General features: G+C 37.5%; 2 protein-coding genes across 3 annotated transcripts in view; both read right to left on the bottom strand.

The window, feature by feature from the left end:
• LOC114642148 (nuclear GTPase SLIP-GC-like) overlaps window positions 1–23,172 on the bottom strand; it is a 525,435-nt gene that overhangs the window by 202,698 nt on the left and 299,565 nt on the right. The gene's annotated exons all lie outside the window — the stretch shown is intronic.
• cnr2 (cannabinoid receptor 2) overlaps window positions 1–23,172 on the bottom strand; it is a 437,724-nt gene that overhangs the window by 398,632 nt on the left and 15,920 nt on the right. The window contains exon 2 of one of the 2 annotated variants that reach the window (XM_051918826.1): window positions 954–1,001. The exons of the other annotated variant lie outside the window; for it this stretch is intronic. The gene's annotated coding sequence lies outside the window, so the exon portion shown is untranslated. The remainder of the gene's footprint in view (window positions 1–953; window positions 1,002–23,172) is intronic. 2 annotated transcript variants of the gene reach the window in all.

Below are 23,172 nucleotides of genomic sequence, written 5' to 3'. Positions count from 1 at the left end.
ACTAGTACATCAACTTGCATTTTACTTACTACTACTTTGCTACTACTTCTCAAATATAACTTACATGATGTATTTAATAGTTTCACACTATTTCTAGTCACATTAAACATCAACATATAAGCTATATTTACAATTTAACAGCCATCCTGTGGTTAGAGTGTAGAACTGTAATTGCAGTAGTTAAAACTTACTCGGTGTGCCAGTAGCCTTGTTTCACTCTGGGGTGTCACACATCTCTGTGTCTTCTTCTTACTGCTGCATAAAAGCCAACTAATTTAAGATATTGTTTAATTATATAAATAACTACATGCAAGAAAGAATTTCTGCTTAAGAACTTGATTGGCACAGCAACTCTCTGCCACAGGATTCACCAAGTCTGAGGTTTGAATACGTTGTATTTGTTCACTGATTGGTGTTCCGAATTCAGCCATTACCATAACTTTAGGGTCTAAAGACCAGATGCCTAGGATGCTTTCTTGTCCTGCCTACAATTTTATTTTACTTCACAGATATTTCATAAACACATAGATGAAATCAATGGAATGAAATCTAAATGAAGCATTTAGATTTTTCTATTTGTCAGACTGTGTGGTATCACTTTAGCACTCTGTTTTGCAACTCTATTTCTTCACCACATGATGGCATTCTGTGCTGCATGACTTCTCTTGCCTGTGTTTGAATATTCTACTAGTTTTGTGCCCAATACGTCTTCTGACTCTAAAACCAGTGTGCTTACTTTTAATTAACATTATGAAAATCTTTAAAGCAAAAAGCAGGCTACACTATGAGGGCCTGATGGTGAACACATTATTACCAGTGAGGATAGAGTTGGAGATTAGCTACTTTGATAACAAATAGCACATCTTGTGAAGCACAGCTATACCACAAGGAAGTTAAGCAAATAACGTGTCTGAGAAAATGAAGCAATGTATAGCATTAATGTTGAAGTTTACCTTGTTTTGACACTTTCTGTGGTCTTCCTGTGGAGATGCCAAGATCAGCTATGAAGAAAAGATAAATACACGTAAAAGAAGATGAAAACCACCAAATGAAACATTTTTACCACCCAGAGTGAAGTAAACAACTTATCATAGTCATTGGTGAGATTCTGAAATGAAATACAGTAATCTATTTTTCAATATACCTTTTACAGACACTGTTCAGTTATATATGTCAGTTACAAGCAAGATGGACTGTCACTGCTTTACAGCAACTTATCATAGTCATAGGTGAGATTCTGAAATGAAATACAGTAATCTATTTTTCAATATGCTTTTTACAGACACTGTTCAGTTACAGTATATATAATATGTCAGTTACAAGCAAGATGGACTGTAACTGCTTTACAGCTTTATCCATTATATTTTATCAAGTTGCCAGAATCTATCCTGACAACAACAAATGCATGAGAAGAAACATCCCTGGACATGACATTGTCCCATCTCAAAGCACACTCACCAAGACTGGGCGAAATAAACTAACATACATAGATCTGGCAATCAAACTCAAACAAGGGGAGAATGTTTAAATTTAACATTGTCGGTGACAGAGCTAGGAATTAAACCCGTGTCCTTAGGACTGTGAGTCAGAAGCACCAGCCTCTGCACTATTCTATAAATATTCAATAATTCATTCATTTTTAGGAACCACTTATCCTAATACCGGGTCATGGAGGGTCTACCTCCTTAGAATTGAGCACAAGCCAGAAGACAGTCCTAGAGAGAGCAGTAGTCTATCAAGAGATGCCCCCTTTCCCACCTGGAAAATTCAGAGGTGCCAATCGGGTTAATCTGCATATATCTGGTATGAGAGAGGAAACTGGGATGAACAGATACTACTTTAGAATAGGGTAAACGTGCCATCACAAAACAGACAGCAATTAACCATTTTTGCATTTAAGCACAGGACTGTGGATCTGTGAGGCAGTCGTCTAATAATGTTCTGCTAAGTTTTATTTATACATACACAAAGATGTACCTTATTATTGTACCATAGCAAATGGAAAATATTCAATCAGACAGTTTTTTTTCTGTTTGTATGGTTTGTGGTTATTTTATTGTTGATATTAAAAACCTATACTCTCCATTTTTGATGCCAGAATGCATCACAATCACAAAATGTAGTGTCTCAGCCTGAGTGGACTTGATGGTGATGGGACAATGGTCTTGGGTCATTGTTCAGGCTCCATATTGCTCTTCTGAGGGACCCAAGGAAAAACTAGTGTATGAGGTCAAAGCTTAGGAGTCACTGAACAGCAAGTAGTGTGAGAAAATGTGACAGGTGTATGGATAGCCACAATAACACATACAAATACTGCAGTTTGTGAGATTATGAGAAAACACTTTTATTATGCATGGGCATCGGAGGACTCCTCCAAGGGCTTGGTAAAGGTATGCAGAAACATGCTGAGACGGGGTTGGAGGGGGAGGGGGGAAGGGCACCTAGCCCCGCACCTTCCAGTGGTTTCACCAAAAAGGACGAGCAGCCTAAAGAGAGGCATCTTCTTGGAAGGCTAGAGAAAGCCAAATGTGCTATGTCATGTTTCTGCTGGGTTGTTTCTCCTGGTTTGTATTTATTTTCTGTTTTTTACTGTTTTTTGTTATTGTCATTTATGACTTATTAATCTCTATGTTTTTCTATAATTTTGGTAGTGTTTGTTTATCATTATTCTTTTTTGTATCTTTTAATTTGCAGTCATTGTTTGCATTTTGTGGTTGGAACCACAGGCAGGTCCACCCTGATGTCACTGGCTATCATCTGGTTTTATACTAGGGACAAAGATGATCCCCAAAGTGGATCATTGAGAGTTGTTTGGAGATCATTCTTAAATCTTGTTCTCCCTTTGATTTTCTGAATTCTTGGTATTTTTGCCTTCTGTTTTTGGGATTTCAGTTTCTGGATTTCATTTTGAGACTTGGAGGACAGACGGGAAGCCATAATGAAAGGACTGCAGGAGTGGAGACACAACCCAGCCAGAAAGCCTTATAATCCTCGCCCTGGTTGGGATCAAGGAATAATGAATGGACTGGGTGAATATGGATACTGGGAGCAGTTCATTCCACCACATTGGAAGTTAGATCTGTTCCTCTAGGCTGATCGCATTTGGAACACCCACAGGGTTGCACAGGAATTGGAGTGCAGAAGAGCAGCCCAGTCGGGGTTCGAGCCCTCCCCTTTACATCATGCTGTCAGAGTCAGGAGGCAGCAGGCGAAACTCACAAGGAGGAGTGGAAGAAGTGGAAGACATTTATATAATGATATTGGGGTATTTGTGGCTGTGTGCTCTGAAAAAGAAGGTCAGCGAAAATAAAAATCTATTATTTTAAACCTGGAGTTGTGTTGTGTCTGAAGTTTGAAGCTCAATGGCACCCCCTTTTAGTTAAATCTCCTTGCAGTGCCTTTTTAGATGGTTCCTTTTTGTCTTTTACTATTTTATGTCCTTTTTTTTCAATAAATCCTTCATTTACTAAAGATACTTATTTTGTCATTGTCACTTCTAGCAAAAGGTTTTATGGTTACTCTCCTGATGAAGACATTTTTGTATGGGACATTACAAGTTGTTTGAAATTTGAAGCCAGTTTCCCCATTTTTGGTTCGTAACAGGCAGTAGTTGGAAACTGGCTGTCTGGGGTAAGGTCATATCATGACAGGCCTGTGAAGGTTCAGGCATGCTTGTGTTGTTTTGGAGGCCTCACGCTCCTCACTCAGCAGCAGCGAATGTGCACTCTGCAATTTGGTTTCGCTGTCTGATGCAAGATCAGTTGCAGTGCATGTCTGTTGAGCGTAGTCACAATTACATCTAATATGTCATCACTTATGAACAAATTGAAATTCTATAAGGGAACATCTGTCTTATACATTTTTCTTGTGGTATCTTTGAAAATGTTCCGTACTCCTATTACATCACGTACATTGAGATGTGGGATTATAGTTTACTGACGGAGTGCTATTATCACCTAAGTATACTTCACTATCACTAGAAATGGAACCTATTGTACTACCACTGGCCATTTTTGAAGAACTGTCACTATTACAACATTGCAAATTACTTTCGTCTTCATGCACTTTACATTTCTGTAATGAATATGTGGCTCTCCTGTTGTTTCAAATGTTGTGTTAACAACCACCCTCCATCACTATTTCCTGTTTTCTAGAGATGTCTACACTTGGGAATGACTGTTTATATCTTTAGCTGTAAAGTCTTATCTCAGAGGTGTTCTGACATGGAGTCCCAAAGCACTGAAGTCCCAAAAACATCCAATAATGCCAACTAGAAGGGAACACCTCATTAAAAACCCCAGCTAGTCATAGAGTGTCACGTAGAATCTTTATAAATAAAAAGATCTATCAATACAAAAATGTTCTAGACAAAAAACAGTCTCCATGAAGCACAAAAAGGCAAAGAGGAGCTGCCTGAAAAATAAGGCAATCCACAGTGAACAAGTCCCAAAAACACAGTCCCACAATCAAAATCCTTAAAACAAGAGCAATAAAAATAATAATTAAAAAAAACAGAAAATCCAGTCCTAAACAGAAATACTCACAATATATAATATCAATACTGATCACAATAATCCCCATTTTGAACTGCCTGTTTCCATGGACTTCACAGGGCCAGAGGCAGTTCCTCATTGGAGGTTGGCAGGTGGCCCAACCTCTTGGGGTTCCACCCACAAGGAACATACTCACAATTAATGTGACAGTACATAATTATAAATATAACAGAAAATACAGAAAAATAAAACACATAACACCTCAGAAACAACGAAAACAACAATAAAATGCACGTGATATAACAAGGGGTGACAGTAAAGGGGTTAAAGAGAACTCCAGTCATCCAGTCTAAGTTTATTTTATTTATTTTGAAAAACAAAAGGCAAATATTTTTTCATACATATTGATTAATTGTGGGCCTCTCCTGGGACCTGAGCTGGAGTCCAGGATATTTAGTGCATAAATCTTGAATGACGTTTGCTAATTTTCTTTGATGCTGCTGCTACGATAGACTCCGGCCTGCCTCCATTACCCTAAACCTAAATTGATTACAGGAGCAAAACACCTCCAGTAAAGGCTCTTTCCTTAATAATCACATCTGAGTTCCTATCATTTACGTCACTTCATACATAAAAAAGAGCTAGAATAAACATATCTGAATACATATACCTGTACATATGTAATTATGAGGCTGAATACATATGTGAGTCAGCATAATTGGAAGACTCCTTGTTTTCTCTATGGATGCATGAACATGAGGCAGCTACTGAGGAACATGCAAGAATCGAGGTCCTTGCCCTTGAGAGGCTGAGGTGCAAAAACAGCAATTAAGTCGGAAGAGTGAGAGGCTGGCCTATTAAATTGCTTTAGGGAGCAGGGTTATTAAAAGATTTCCAAAGCGAGAAGAAAATGCAATTCCAGTGTTACCAATATGTGAAACAGAAAAGACATAAAATAGACTAGACAACGGAAAGACCATAAGAAAAAAATTCATTTTTGAAGAAATTTCCTCATACTTTGAATTGTAAAGTACAATTTTTATTTATTTTTTGTGTGATGCACTCACTATCATAGTTTATTCTTAATATTGTTTTATTTTTTCATTTATCCCATTCATCCAAGTTGACAAAAAATAAAACATACAATTATCCATTTTTTTAATTGGCTTATCCAGCTCAGGACTGTGCGGAGCCAGTGTCTCTTATGTTATTATTATTGTGTGCAAGGCAAGAATGAACACTGGGTGGGTTTTCAGTCCATCACAGGGTACACTCACATGCTGTCATTTACACTGGGCAAATGTAAACTTGATACTTAACCAAATGCACAATAATTATAAGCAATATGTTCTACCACTCAGTAGAATTCCAGTTGCTGCTGTTTCAGGCTGGACATCAATAGGTTGTTACAGGAAAACCAAAGGACACAGAATAAAATACTCACAGACAAAAAGAATGTGTGAACTACGCAAACCACAAGTGGTAACAAAAATTAATGCATGTTTCTATGAACAGAGTATTGTGAGATTATCCTTATGCTCCATGGTAGGATTAGCACATTTGCACTCGTGTCTCTTCAACCAGAGCATCTACATCATCTGCTGGTGTGTTGCAAAGTATAAAATAACATAGCATAAAATACTGAAGCACACTTAATCCAGTTCAGGGTGTTGCAGGACATTTAGCCTATCTTAGCAGCAACTAGCACAAGGCAGGAACCAGCATTACAAGGCACCAGTCCATCACAGGGCAAACGCATACACATACCCACATGGAGTTGATTTAGAATCTGCATTCCCTTTCAAAAATGAAATGTATTGCAATATACCCAAAAAATATGTGAACATATTTTTCAATTAGATTAGAGTAGATTAGATGGATTACATAAACTTTATTAATCCCAAGGGGAAATTCAGTTGTATAGAGCAGCAAAAACACAAAAAACGAGGATATAGACTTGCAGGACAGATAATGCGGCCAATCGATCAATTGGTAGGTAAATAAATAACAAAAATAGACTTGAGTACATCAGGTGGAAGCATTAACTTGCCTGATACAAGTGGCATAACAGACTCCCAGAGGTGCTTCTTAGCACACCGTGGTGGAATGAGCCTTTGGCTAAAACTGCCTCAAGAAAGCACCTCCTACAAGGGATGGAGGGGATTTTTCACAATGGTGTCCAATTTTGCCACCATCAGGGTTCGCCTAATGATGGAACTTTCCTAACAAGATTGTTCAGGCATTGTGCGTCTTTTGAGCTCAGGTTACTTCCCTGGGAGATTGCAGTGTAGAACTCCACACTGGCTACTATGGATTGGTAGAACATTTCCAGCAGCTTGCTACACACATCAAAAGACCTGAGTCTCCTTAGCATTTACAGTCTCCTCTGGCCTTGGTATGCAGCACCACTGTGTTGTCAGACCAGTCCAATTTGTTGTTCATGTGAATCCCCATGTACTTGTAACTCTGCACCACTACCACATCCTCCCCCTGAATGGTGACTGGTCTCAGTGGCTCCTTGGCATGCCCTAAATTCACCACCAGCTCTTTTGTTGCGTTGCATGTTGCTGTCCCTGCACAAGACAAAGTCCTCCACAACCTTCCCATACTCATTACATTATACTGTGTCAGAAATGGTGGAGTGTAATACTGGAGCACCTCATGGAACTCTCCTGTTTCTTTATACAACAGACCTCCAGCACAATAGCAGCAATTGTCATCTACAGAAATTTTCATATGATGGATAAGTCAAATTTAAATTTATGTAAGTAAATTTTAAAAAATATTAAAGGCATTGTGTTATTAGTGGTTAAGTGGCTTTGTCGGTCAATGAATCAATGTGGATCCCTTTCAAGAAACAGATCATGGTTTTGAATGGAACAGAGTCGTCTTCCATACACATACCAATGCCAGCATCACCTAAGTTGAGTGGCTTGTGATAGAGCTAGTTATGCCTCATTTCCTGTGATCTGCTAAGCTATGTGCTCTTAGCCAAACACTCAACACTAATGCCTGATTATGTTTGCTTTGGGGATGCTAGTTTTCTAACACCTTGTGAACCTGAATAGGATTAAGATGGTTTAACAATGAAAGGATGGATAATCTTTACAAATCTTTACAAAAGAAACATGGAAAAAATACCTGGCCACAGTTAATTGAATGTTTGCTGCAGGGTAAAAAATAGTGTTATACGATTTATCAATTATAATATAATTATTTATATTTAATTTTCAAAACTGCTTCATTTAAGTGGGAGCTTTAAAGCCTATCCCAGCAGCATTGAGTACAAGGCAGGAATCAGCACTGGAATCAGCTTAAGGTCTACTTATGCACACACCAGCATTCCCCATCTCACACAGACAAATTAAAACTACCAATTAAATCAACATGTATGTTTTTAAGGATGTAGAAGGAAAACCTGTAAAGAGGAGGCAGATTGGGAATACAAAGTAAACGTTTATTGTGAATATTGTAATCAGTCAAATGACAGGTGCTGTATAATACTGTGGTGTCTATAATGTAGAAGAAAGGAGTTCTCCATTCAGAAATTATATTTTTAAAATGTTACTCATTCCATGTAGTTTGCAGTGGTGGCCAAAACACAGTTTGAATCTCATGTTTTCTTGGAGAAGTTAAATATTAAATATTTAAACTCAACGTGGTCGAGAGGCAAACAATATGAAAAAGTCCATGTAAAAAAAAAAAAAATCATGTAACTCATGTTGCATAATCCACATGTCCGATATCCATTTGAATGGTCAAAACGTGTGCATTTTTTGCTAATTATCATTGAGAGTTACTTCCTGAAAAACCATAAGTGAATGTAAACAGGAAAGTCACGTCACTATTCCCACAATGCAATACATCTTAATTGAAGATCTACCTCACCCTCTCATTTGCTGCTGTAGAAACCAGTCTTAAATTCAAACACACAACATTGTGAGAATGATGACTTCCCTGTTTACATTCAATTGCAGTTTCTCAGGAAGTAACTGTTAACAATATTATTTTATGGACTTTTTCACATTGTTTGGCACTGTATAGCATTGGTCACCTATCAATCATAGTGAGTTTGAATATTGAATTATTCATTTGTTCACAAAAAATGTGATTAAAAATATTTCTGAGACACCACTACAACCTACATGGGGTAAGTAACATAAAAAATATATATTTTTGGGGTAAAAGTATTGCTTTAATACTCAATATTTTGACAATTGTTTGTAAAATTGTTATTTGAGATATTTGAAAGGTAGACATGTCTCTCTTGAAGTAATCTACTGTAATTTCCTCCCCTTTGTGTTTTGAAATATGATTATTGATGAGAATTTTTTGCTCTGGCCATCTGTGACAGGGAAGGGGGAGAATGGAATGGACCCCCTCAGTTCACCACTTAACTACCTGTATATTCTTTCTTTCTTTCTTGTTTGATTTAAACTAAATTTGTGCATCCTTTGAAACTGGAGAAATGCAAAGTGTGGTCTACATGGGCTCCTCTTTCTGCCATTTTGCTTCCAGAATAGAGGCCATCTCTTGGACTCTCTGCTTTATCCATGCAGACAGCATGCTAGATCAAGGCTGAACCAGAGATTAGTAAACCACCTTGTAGCTTATTATCAGGTTGTAATATTTTGCCAACGCTCATTGTACTCTGCAATTTTGGGCAAAATGGAAATCTTAATGTAATCAATGTAACAATAAATGTATAACTTTCTCTCTTGCCTATTATGGTACTCTATCTAGTTGCCTGGGGTAATCTCTCTATTTAAAAAAAAATCCTGGGAGGGAGAGACTAGGGAGACGAGACATGATCTTCACAGAAGACACTTAAAAGACCTGCGAGACAAAAGAGATTGACCCAGGATCGTGTCGCAGGGACGTAGAACATGAGATTCTTGCAAGACACTCCCTACTTACAACCAATATCAAATAAGACCACAGGCAGCAAAACACTCAGTCATGTAAAGGCTTTTAGCAGACACTGATCCAGGGCACTCAGCGCATATAAAGTGTATAAGGACAATAAGTTATAGATGAAACATCAATGAATAATCAAAGAAGAAAGAGCAGCACAGAGAAAAAAATGCAAAAAAGAAAAATCTATGTGAAAATTCAGAAAATAAGGAAAGTAATAATCAGCCTGGAACAAGTGGAACTGAAAAAAGCAGGTCCAATCAGGCTCAGAAATAAAAGACAAAGTAGAACTTCATAAAGACGTTCAAAAATGTTGGCGCAATACACATACAGAGCAGGTTAGAGATTATGAAAGCAGTGGAATTCGAAAGGCTCAAAAATAAATGTTGGTGCGATACAAATGCAGAAAAAGTTAAAGAATATGAAAGCAGGAAAATTAGAAAGTATAAAAAAAAGATAGTAAAGATTGCAGTAGCACAAATAAACAGAAATTATTACAGTACTCGAAAAAAGGGAAAATAATCACAATGGACCAGGTGTAACTGAAAAAAAGCAGGACAAAGCGAGGTCAGAAATAAAAGACAAAGAGTAGAAAACAAAGTAAAATGTAATAAAAAGGTTAAAAAACAAGGGGGCCAAACATATGCAGAGCAGGTTAGAGATAATGAAAACATTGGAATTCAAAAGACTCAAAAAAAACGTAGGCACGAAATACTGTACATGCAGAGCAAGATACAGAATATGAAAACAGAAAAAAACGACAGTGTCAAAACAAAGAAAGTAAACATCGCATTAGCGCAAACAAAGAGAAATTATTACTTGGAGAAATAACAGAAAGGCGAATAGAGATCAAATATATGGACACAGGTGATATGTCAGAAGTATGTAAATATTGTAAGGCTTTGAAGTTTAAGTCAGAGACTTGTAGATCGTCTAATTTGTGTTGCCATCAGGGAAAAGTAGTGTTTATACACAATAAGGAGGAGTATCCACGAGAATTAAAAGATTGGATGTTTGGGGAAAGTAAAATCCACAAACACTACAGGCAAAATATCAGTCTACAATAATCTTTTCACATTCGCATCATTCAATGCTCAAAACGTAGATTTACACAAGAATGGAGCATACGCTATGAGAACCTGTGGTCCAGCAACAATTAAAGCAACGACAAGTTTAATTTCAAAGAAACCACATTTCGGTCAGGTGTATATTTATGATCATGGAGAAGCGATGCAACATAGAATCAAAAGAGTTAAACGATTGAACGTAATAGAAATTATACAGCCAATAATGGATACAAATCCATACGTCCAAAAGTATCACACTTTACACGAAATTTATCTGCAAAACATGGACAAAGAAGTTTTCTTGGATTTCTATATGAATCAGAAAGACCACGCACGCATATATAATAAACCAGCATGCGACGAATTTTCAGCGATAATAGTTTCAAAAGACGGAAATATCAAAAACAGAGTAGATATTTATGTTTATCCAAAAGCAAAACATAAATCAACATTTCTGTCTAATAATTCACCACATTCCGATCCTTTACTGTTTCCTTTGCTTTTCCCAGATGGAGAAACAGGATGGTCATACAATATGAAACACACGAATTCAAAAAAACGAATAACACCAACACAATATTTCGGGACAAAATTAGCGATACATTCCAATGTATTTAACTGACTCCTGTCATCTCAACATCTAATGCAACATTACATTATTAATGCGTATCTAAAAGTCGAAGCTAATCGTCTCTTCTTTATTAAATCGAATCAAACTAAATTTTGAACGGAACATATGCAAGGACTCTTTGATCACGTTCAAAATTCAAATATCAATAGTTCAGACAAATTCAAAACAGATAAAGCAGTAATATTACTATCATCATATCAAGGTAGTCCAAGAGCATTGCATCAATTATATCATGATGCGATGGCAATATCCAGAACTATCGGTCGGCCAGATTTATTTATTACAATGACGTGCAATCCACAATGGCCAGAAATCCGGAGATTCTTGAAAACAATCACCGGCTACATCGGCTCAGGATATTCTGACTTTCGTAAGTAGATTGTTTAATCAGAAAGTCTTAATTTTATTGAAAGAACTCGAAACGGTGTTCGGTCAAATCCGAGCATACATTTACACAATCAAATTTCAAAAACGGGGTTTAACGCACATGCACTTATTGGTTACGTTGCAAAAAAAATTATTAACTGCTGATGATGTAGATCGTTTTATCTGTGCTGAGATTCCAAACAGAGAAACCTATCCTGAATTATGGTACAAAGTCATTAAACACATGTCTCACGGACCTCATTTAAAAGATTCACCATGTTGGGACTTGAAAGAAAGAGAAGAGATAATCGTCACAAACAACACACTTATCACGGAAAGAATTGTGATGATCAATAATTCAATGATTGTACCATATAACCTGTATTTGCTAAAAAGATTTGATTATCATATTAATGTCGCCTATTAAAAGTGTGTAGCCAGAAAACCAAACATGGGGGTTGGAGAGCGAAGCGAGCAGGGGTGAAGCCCCCTAGTAGAATATAAAAGAAAGGGGGAGTATTGAACTACAGTAGCAGATACCCTGTCAGAGTGGCAAGAGTATGGGACTTTGGTTATTTTGTTAATGTCTACATAATTAACAGTATAAAGGGGAAAACAGGGAAATCATAGGATCCTACTATGACAAGTCAGTGTCTATGTTTCACAATAACCAGAGAATTGCTAGGCTTACAACTTGCAGTGGGAAATAAAGTATATATGGGGTGGGGACTGACTTGCGGTTTAAAAGTCAAAGGCCCTCGCTTTATAATATTCACTGTTAAAGGAGTCTATACATTCACAGAAATAAGAAAGGAACACTGCATGTTTTCGAAACTGAATTTGCAGTTCTTAAACATGTTATTTTTTAAATTCTGATGCTCTCTAATGCTTTTCTTTGTGTGCTTGCCAAGCTAGTGCCAGGATTGATTCGGACTTTTAAGATGAGGCTGACTAGCTGAAGCTATAAAAAGTATTAATGTGATGATCAATGTGTCTGTTTTACTAACAAAATATGCCTATATATACTTAGTTTAGTAGCAAACTATAATCAGAAAAGTGAAAGAGCCATCAGTAATATTTTCATTTTTAATAGAATTTCCAAACCTGTCACACACATTCTGAGGAATAAAACTGTCAAAATGGCTCAAAATGTCCTCCTTCCTTTAAATCCTTATTCATATTCATGACTATCCAAAGCATATGGATTTTCAGATGATTAAATGTTTTTACTCTTGCACAATTTTCCACACCATTAAACCCTACATTATATCACTTCTAGCCTCCTGCCTCCTCTTCAGTGAAGTGAAATGCACCGGAATCTCAGAAGTAAATGCACCTTCAGAGTAGTCCACCACATTTTTAGTTTGGACTAGTAGGTGGCATTTATGCCAACAGTACATTATTAATTTATTAAGTCATTTGGTTGATGGCCACCCAGGGTCAAACCTCAACTACTGTTTTTCATAGCACTGTGCTATTCAATCCATATGTTTTCAAATCATCTATACATTCTCTTATTGATATTATTAGTATGTGTATTCTTGAGTCAGGATCACAGGGAGACATCCTTCTTGCCTGCAGTTAAATCAAAAAATCAACCAAAGTTTGGAAGTATGGTCAAATAACTCCCATTTTAAAATCTTGCTTTCAGTTGAGTTGATCACAATATCTACATAATCTTTCAATTTCTAAGATACCACTCAGAAAACAAATTAGCGGGAACACCATACTAATACTGGCAGGGCCTTCCTCAAACATTGAATCAAGGAGAGAATTGGAGGCATAGGCTCAATATGATATTATTTTTGGGTGTGGAGATTGCAATAAATATTAACAATAACCTCTGTTGACTTGTATAGGCTCATTTGGTTTCAAAATTCACCTTTAAAATTTTGAGTTAGATACAGTACTCCTCTTTTAAGATGTGCTATCAGCAAACAGAGATGGAAACAGTGAACAGTTGTTCAGTGAACTGCTGTTTTTAAAATGAAATCACACTTTGCTTTGATTTTCTTAAACCAAGTTACTACATGCTCTTAGATATTTTTACAGGTTTAATTGCATTCTGCTCAACTGACTATATTTCCTCATTTGCACTTCTCAGTTGGACCACACTAATGCAAGCATTTACAGACAGCTCCCCAGACTATTGCTGCTGACTTCTTTCATTTAGGCAAATTTGTTAAATTTCCTGCCTTTTCTTTTATGTAATAGCAGTGTAATTTGAAATTGGATTGTCGGTGTCCCCTTTTCTTTACACATAGCAGTGAGTCAGGTTTTATCATGCAGCAATTTCTCTGTGTTTAAGAAGTGTGAAAAACTGCTTTTGCTTTATTGAAATTTGCTTATGAGTAAAGCATTAATGTGTGCTGCTTTGGAAGTAAACCATCAGAAAAGACAAATCTGTATTAAAGTAATTGTGGTTATAAAAGCTGTATGATGTATACTAAAATATAAAAATACTCAAAGCATGCTTTAGGTCTGATGTCCAGAATGCTCTGGAGAAGGTTTAAATTAAGGATATCTTTGTATTTTGTACCATTCCATTCCCCTCAACATCCTCTAGTTGCCTAGTCCCTGCCACTGAAAAACAATCCCACGGCATGACGCTGCCACCACCATTGGGAAGGTATTGCACAGAGGATGAGTGCTGTCTAGTTTCCTCCATACATGCCATTAATCTGGGCTTAATCAAAACAGAAAATCTTATTTCTCACAGTATGAGAGTTCTTTTTTTGTGCAGTTTTTCAAACTACAAAGGGGCTTCCATGTGTCTTTTACTGAGAGATGGTTTGAGTCTGGCTACTCTTTCATAAAGCCCAGATTGGCAGAGTGTTTCAGTAATGGTTATCTTTCTGGAAGTTCTCCACACGGGTTCTCTGGACCTCAGCCAGAGTGGTCAATTTTCTTACTATGGCCCTTTTCTCCTGATTGCTCACTAGGAAGAGACATGGTTTTTCCAAACTTCTTTCATTTAAGAATTACAAAGGCAACTGTACTCTTGAGACTCTTCAATGCTATGGGAATTTTTTGTAACCTTCCCAAGATCTTTGCTTTGACACAATCCTGTCTCTAACTCCTGCAGGTAATTCTTCTGACTTCATGGATTGGTTTTTGCTCTGATACACCTTATCAACTTATAGACAGGTGTGTGCCTTTCCTACTCGTATACAATCAATTGAACTAACTACACGTGGACTCCAAACAAGGTATACTAACATCTCTCTATTATAAAAAAAATCTTGGGAGAGAGACTAGGGAGACGAGACGTGATCTTCTCAGAAGACAATTTGACATCCCGCGAGAGACACTTAAATGACATGCGAGACCAGGCAGTGAGACAACATTTAAAACAAGTTCACGGACATCTAACCTAGCAGTTGTTGGAATGCATTTGGCAGACACACTTCATGTGCTCCCAGCTCTTAAAACGACAAGCGACCAGCAGAACACGCAGCTCGCCAGCAGCAAGAAGCCAGCAGCTGATCCGACCGCTTCTCCTTAGTGTGCGTTCAGCCACCCTCCCCCACCCCACCTCACAACGTGAGCGGCAGAGACACAAAGTCGCAAAGGGACAGCTGCTGTACAGGCTTTTAAATGATCAACGCGCAGCGCAACAAACAAAACAGCAGCAGCAGAAACACAGCAGCTGATCTGACCGCATCTCCTTAGCGTGCATTCAGCCGACCCCCCTTCACAACACGTGCAGCATTATACATCCTGCAAGAAAGAGATTTAACCACGCCCTGGGCCGGAAATAAAGGACAAGTATTGTTTTTACAAAAGTTTTAAAGTAAAAGTGAAAATAATGCATATGTAACAATTCCCATCTCTTTAAATTGTATATCCAGTAAACCAAACCCGGGGGTGGGTGAGTAAAGCGAGCAGGGGGTGGAGCCCCCCCTAGTCTTAATAATGAACAATAGAATGGGATACACCTGAGCCAAATTTCAAGTGTCATAGCAAAGGTCTGAATACTTGTGTAAATGGCATATTTCAGTTTTTTAATTTTAATAAATTTGCAAAAATGTCTAAAATCCTGTTTTCTGGGGAATTACAGTAAGTGTTGCTTGATATAGGGAAAATGAATTTAAATGATTTTAGCAGAAAACTGCAACATAGGAAAATGTAAAAAAGTGAAGCGGCCTCAAAACCTTCTGAATATGCTGTATGTGTGACGGTAAGGTGAAAGCAGGTGGGCCACCCAGTTTAACACTTACTTTAGTGCTTTTAGGTTTGTCTGTTTGTGACTTTTATTGACTCCATTAATTTTTTTCAGTAGCATGGAGGTTAGCACCACTGCCTTACGGATCTGGCATCCCGACATAGATTAATGCACTCAGCTATTGTCTATGTTAGGTTTACGCATTCTCCATCTGTCTGCATGAGTCTTTTTCCAGTTTTTCTGGTTTTCTTCTCATATTCCTAAAATATGTGCATGTTTAGGTTAATTGGCAACTCCAAATTGTACCTTTCTGGGCATGAATGCTTGCATTAATGGGCTCAAACAATCCCAAATTGTATAAATAGTGTTTGAGAATGTTATGTTATTGTAATTCTAGAGCTTATTCCAGCACCATCGGGAGCAAAGCAGGAGCCACCTGAACAGGGTGCCAGTCCATTATTGGGCAAAGTTAATAGTTTTATGGAAATGCAGAAGGTCAGGCAACCACAAATAACAAAACGTGTTCTGGTATATAATGTTATTCTATGACCTGCCCTTCAACAAATTATGAAATATTTTGGTACAGGGCTTCTATATGAGAGAATGTGTCTGGATCACAAAATGTGCTCACCTTTGAAAAAGCTAAACATTTCAGCTCTTTTTTTGAGATCAACTGACCTTACAGTAAGTGTTTCTTCAGATGGATATTAGATTCTGAGAACTACTTTGTTGTGTTTATTGTTAATGGAAATTGGCCAGTTCCATATCATTGTGTTCCTAGTTGCGTTGGGTTCTATTAATCTTTTGCCAACTGTGTCCCAAGGTAATCAGTCTATCTTGCCCCAAATACATATTTGATTTTGTTAATTACAAATCCTGCTCCTCTTAGAGCTTGCGTCTGACATGCTTAAAAACACAATGAGCTTTATTTATTATAATTAGAACGGATGAGTTATAGCCAAAGTATCAACCAACAAGGTTATCAGAATACTGCACCTATTTTTATGAAAATAAAATTAGTCAAAACAAATCAAAGGCTGGTGAAATTACTGGGGGAAAAAGAATGGTTTTATTAAAGGTTTAATGTTTATCTGTTAGTCTTAAAAATTAAATATCCGTTTATGTCATGATTTGATGCTTATTTTTGTAAGCCATTCCTTGGGCTTTAAAAATCACCAAGCCATCATATTGAGGGTTTGGGATGCCAAGTATGTCAGTACTTACATTTAGTTTTTTATTTAGTGATGGTTTTTAACAATGTTAAAAATGAAATATATTTTTCAACAGTACCATTTTGTTTGTATTGTGGGCACCACCATTTTTTGCTTTATGTTTGACCTGGTTACCAGGTTCCTGCTAGACAGACTCAACACAAGGTCAAGGGTATGCAGGTCAGCATCATACTGTTGTGTTGAGGAAGAGAAAACAAGAGAACATTTGGAGTCAAATGTAGCCTAAGGTGATTGCTGAGAATTCTAAATTCGATTGTCAAAGATGAAATAAGGTCAAAAAAACAAAGCAAAAGGTTGTAACAAAAAAAATATTCAAGAGTGAAACATTAATGTTTTGTTAAGTGTACTGTTTCAGTTGGGGGATATAGAATTTTAAAGAGAAGAACCAGATTGTGAGATGTGAAAAACAAAACACACAAAAGATAAAAACCAGAAAGTCAAATTATTCTTTTGTCTAACCCCCTCCCCCCAAAAAAAACAGAAGAATTGAAGTCAAAAGTTCATAGCCAAACTTGGATAACTCAGTGGTCCCCCTTTTATATGTAATTATTTGTGACATCACAGAGCGCATGGCCCAGGACATCACTCCATAGTAACTGCATAGCAACCCAGATGCAAACCAGTAGAAAATCGTGAAGTCCATGAAATTCAAAGTAGCATCAATGGAGAAAGCAAACCATTAAAAAAGATAAAAGAATGAAAATAAATGGCAAAAAAGATTCAGTGACACTATAAATAATATGAAAAATAAAAGGAATGCATAAGCAAGTGCCAGTCATGACGCATTCACTTCGTGATTGTTCAAGTTTGTGGATATTCACAAACAAACTCCAGTGTTCATTGATTTGCCTTACAAAATATTGTGGCTACAACTTCACTTTGAATTTTAGTTGTGAGTATGTCTCTCATTCTGGCATAAATTACTTTTATTTTAATGGTTTTTTCTCACTTCATTTATCCATCCATCCATTTTCCAACCCGCTGAATCCGAACACAGGGTCACGGGGGTCTGCTGGAGTCAATCCCAGCCAACACAGGGCACAAGGCAGGGAACCAATCCTGGGCAGGGTGCCAACCCACCGTAGGACACACACAAACACACCCACACACCAAGCACACACTAGGGCCAATTTAGAATCACCAATCCAGCTAACCTGCATGTTTTTGGACTGTGGGAGGAAACCGGAGCGCCCGGAGGAAACCCACGCAGACACAGGGAGAACATGCAAACTCCACACAAGGTGGACCCGGGAAGCGAACACAGGTCTCCTAACTGCGAGGCAGCAGCGCTACCACTGTGCCACCGTGCCGTCCCACTTCATTTATTTTACTCAATATTGGTTTAATGTTTTTGGCTAGTTGGAAAGATTTATTGACCCCCCTGGTATCAATTTTGACACATTTTTGACTTCAATTCAGACTAGCAATTTGAACATATAATTTTGTGGCTGTCACCTTGTGCAGTCAGTAAAGTACACAGGCATTGTCATCTTTTTATAATGAATATCTGACAACTTCATTGTGTTATTTTAACAATATTTGGTATTACTCTTTCTTAATACTAGTTATTACTCTTTCTTTGGTTGGTTTCTTTTCTGCATTTCCCCTGATGTTTCTACTGTTTCTAGTTTCCGTATTTTCCATCTCACTTTCTGTTTTTCCCTAACCATGTTTGTTATTTAGCTGAACTGAACATATTGAATGTAATCTTTGCCTCTCTTTTTTCCTGAGGCACTGCAGTAAGTGGGAATGCAGTCACCTGAAGGACATATTAGCCCTAGCATTGCCCGTTTTTTGGCTTCATTCTTATCTCTTAGAAACTTTGGTATTGGTTTGTTTTATGTGTCTCCATTGAAACTTAACATTTAGAGGTTCTGATTTTCAGTTTTTTTTGCTTGAGATTAGGTTATGAGTTTTGGATAAATCTTTTGGCATAATTATTCTTTTCTCATTCTTTTTTTATAGTTAACTTAAATAAAATAGTGGTTATTCTTTTTTTCCATATCTGAGAATTGTTTTGTTAATTTTCTTGTGTAATTTTTAACAGACATATTATTTTTGAAAATTTAAATTCAGCTTATTAAATTAGTTTAAAGTATTATGTTTTTATATTTTTTATAGTTTTGAATTTTCATTACAATAGGTAAACAAAAGAGTTTACTGTCATCATGAGGTTTAATTTCCCACTTATTAACTTGACTGTGGTCACTTGATCAATACTTTGATTTTCCTTTAACTGTTGGCAGTTGGCTCTTAAATAGCATGCTCCTACTCACTAAAAACAGAACCTTTCGTCAATGTGTGTGTTTTGTCTCTTTAAAAAAAACTCTTTTTTTGCTTTTTATTTATTTATTTTTTCCAGATATATGGCTTTTCTTTTATTAGAACATTAGAACACTCTAGACGAGAACAGGCCATTCAGCCCAACAAAGCTCGCCAGTACTATCCACTTATTTCTTCCAAGAAAACATCAAGTCGAGTTTTGAAAGACCCTAACGTCTTACTGTCTACCACACTACTTGGTAGCTTATTCCAAGTTTCTATCGTTCTTTGTGTAAAGAAAAACTTCCTAATATTTGTGCGAAATTTACCCTTAACAAGTTTCCAACTGTGTCCCCGTGTTCTTGATGAACTCATTTTAAAATAACAGTCTCGATCCACTGCACTAATTCCCTTCATAATTTTAAACACTTCAAGCATGTCACCTCTTAATCTTCTTTTGCTTAAACTGTATAGGCTCAGCTCTTTTAATCTTTCCTCATAATTCAACCCCTGTAGCCCTGGAATCAGCCTAGTCACTCTTCTCTGGACCTTTTCTAGCACTGCTATGTCCTTTTTGTAGCCTGGAGACCAAAACTGCACACAGTACTCAAGATGAGGCCTCACCAGTGCATTATAAAGGTTGAGCATAACCTCCTTAGACTTGTACTCCACACATCGTGCTATATATCCTAACATTCTGTTAGCCTTCTTAATGGCTTCTGAACACTGTCGGGAAGTCGATAGCTTAGAGTCCACTATGACTCCTAAATCCTTCTCATAAGGTGTACTCTCGATTTTCTGACCGCCCATTGTGTATTCAAACCTAACATTTTTACTTCCAATTTGTAATACTTTACATTTACTGACATTAAATTTCATCTGCCACAAATCTGCCCAAGCCTGTATGCTATCCAAGTCCTTCTGTAATGATATAACGGATTCCAAATTATCTGCTAATCCACCTATCTTGGTATCATCTGCAAACTTAACCAGCTTGTTACTTATATTCCTATCTAAATCATTTATATATATTAAAAATAGCAGCGACCCTAGCACTGACCCCTGTGGAACACCACTCTTAACATCGGCCAGTTCTGATGAGGTTCCTCGCACCATCACCCTCAGCTTCCTTTGTCTGAGACAATACTGCACCCATCTACAAACATCACCCTGAACTCCCACCTCTTTTAATTTGATGCCCAACCTCTCATGTGGCACCTTATCAAATGCTTTCTGAAAGTCCAGATAAATAATATCATAAGCTCCACTTTGATCGTATCCTTTTGTTGCCTCCTCATAGAATTCCAGCATGTTAGTAAAACATGACCTCCCTCTTCTGAACTCATGCTGACTGTTTAGAATAACTCCTGTCCTTGCCAGGTGTTGCTCGATCATATCCTTAATAATTCCTTCCATTAATTTTCCTGTGATGCATGTTAAGCTTACTGGCCTATAGTTGCTTGGATCTGCCCTGTGTAACAGATGAGGCTTGTGTCCACCTCTCGAACCCTCAGGTACCACTCTGATGACCAGGTGAAAGTATAATAATAATTCTTTTTATTATAATACCGTAGTGCACCAAGCACTCTCCTCCATACACTCATTAACACAATTCACTATTCTCTCAATAACTCTCCTCCTCGCCCAGACACGTCGCCACCCTACCTCCCAGCTCAGCTCAATGTCTGGGCTTACCCAGAGTCCTTTTATAGCCCCTGACCCGGAAATGGTTCCATAGCCAAACCCACAAGTCCGTTTTCCTTCCGGGTCAGGGCAAACAGTCCTTTTCTTCATCCCGGGAGCACGTCACTTCCTCCAGTCACGTGACTGTGACGCACTCCCGGGTTATAGGGCATGTAAGAGTCCACTAGCCCCTTCACAGCGACTCCTGGCGGCCCCCAAGGTATCCAGCAGGGCTGTGTATAGAAACTACACAGTCCATGAGGCCCTGCTGGAATTCGGGGCACCAATATGCTGTCCGGAGGGCTCCTCCTGGCGGCCTGGGGGTGAGGGCCGGACTGGAAAGCCGGCAATCCTCCACACCTGTCACCCTTTTTATATAATGGGATGATATTTGCCATTTTCCAGTCCTTCGGAATCTCTCCAGTGCGCAGTGACTTCCTAAAAATATGCGTCAAGGGTTTATATATGTACTCACTAGCCTCCTTAAGAACACGAGGATAAATATTATCTGGTCCTGGTGATTTGTTCGATTTCAGCTTATTTAATCTGAGCAGTCCTTCTCCCTCTACAATTTCCAAATCCCTCAGTACCTCCTTAGTAGTCGCGTTTACCTCTGGGAGGTCATCCACTTACTCACTTGTAAACACCTCAGAAAAATGTAAGTTTATGGCATCCGCTATTTCACTGTCTGTATCTTTTAAATCCCCTTTACTATTCCTGATGCACTTGACCTCCTCCTTGACTGTTCTTTTACTACTAAAATACTGAAAGAATCTCTTAGGGTTGTCTTTCACCTTATCTGCTATATTCCTCTCCAACTGTCTTTTAGCCTTCCTGATATCCTTCTTAATGGTTGCCCTCATGTTCTCATACGCTCTACAATTCACTTTGCAGTCATTAGTCTTATATGCCTTATAAAGCAGTTTTTTGCTTTACAACTTCTTTTTTAAATCTTTATTAATCCACCGTGGAGTTTTTTTTTAGTTTCCTATTAATTACAAATTTAAGTATGTATCTGTCCTGCATTACATGTAAAACATTTTTAAACCTGTTCCACTGCTCCTCGACTGTCTCCACACTTAAAAGCTTATCCCAGTGTATCCTACTTAGACTTTGTCGCATCTGCTCAAAATTAGCCCTACCAAAGTTCAACTTAACAATTTTAGTCTTTGCATCTGCACTCTTACAAAATACTGAGAATTGTATTAACTTACGGTCACATGACCCTAGTGGTTCAATCATTTATGAAAGAGATTAGTCTAGAACTATGTTTAAATGGTCCTTCCTCATTATGTTAATGCAAGTAAGAACTGATTTTAACGTCAGACCAATGATTTATTTTAGATTATCTCCCATATTATATTAGCAAGTTCAATTTTGTTAAAGATATTTCTAAATAAAGCCAGGAAAGCATTGTTATTGCACTTACTGTATACAGCTTATACCATCCTGAAATTTACTATAATTTCTCTCTGGATTTATTGCCTTGAGTAAAATACAATAATCTGCTTGTTGCTACTGATTCTCCATTGGGGGTCTCAAAATATTTTAGAAAGAAACAATCCAGAAGGTTTTAGCAGCCAGGATCCCAACTAACACGTTTTGTAAATTCCAAGAAGCAAAATAGCAAAGACAATTTTGACCACTGTTTGTATTCAACTGTATGAATTATTTCTTTATTTTTTTCATTTTTTTGTTTTTCATGCTTGCCAGACTCCAAGATTGAAAAAAAAATTGATGTAACTGTATGATGCAGCTTTATGTTGCCATATGCTTTGATTTTGACATTGTTGTTGTATCTTTCTCTAAAAAAGAGCTGAGTGACAGCTTCAAACCTTCTGATTTGTGTTACAAAGCTGTATTCAATCTACTTCATGTAGATTTACATTTATCATGATTTTCCTTGATTCTCTGTGTGTTTTGGGGGATTTTCATACATAGAGAATCAGTTTCTGACATGAATGGTTTTTGCATTGCCTGTTTCCTTGGAAATCAATGTCAATAATGCATTGGGATGATGCTGCGATAAGTTCAACGGTGTGTCAGTATAAAGGTCACCAGAGCCAATTCTCAATATCTGAGATAAAACTACTTTGCTTGTGATCTTCATGTTTCTTTTGGTACTTAACTTCTTGTGTATTCCTTTTTGACTTTGATTTCTGGTTAGTGTTTTGGGTTCTGTCAATGCTGTTGCTGACTTCCAGTTTTGACCTATGTATCACCTACCTTTTCTATTAAAAAACTTTCAATGACTGCCTCCAGTCAGTACACTTCATGTGTTTATTTTCTGGCTAATTCTAGGTTTTTGTTGTGTTTCTTTATGCAATTGCGTTTGGTACTTTGTGTGTGTATATTGTGC

The sequence above is a fragment of the Erpetoichthys calabaricus genome, chromosome 14 (genome assembly GCF_900747795.2).
Source record: "Erpetoichthys calabaricus chromosome 14, fErpCal1.3, whole genome shotgun sequence".
NCBI lineage: Eukaryota > Metazoa > Chordata > Cladistia > Polypteriformes > Polypteridae > Erpetoichthys > Erpetoichthys calabaricus.
This window is presented reverse-complemented; position numbering and strand designations above follow the sequence as displayed.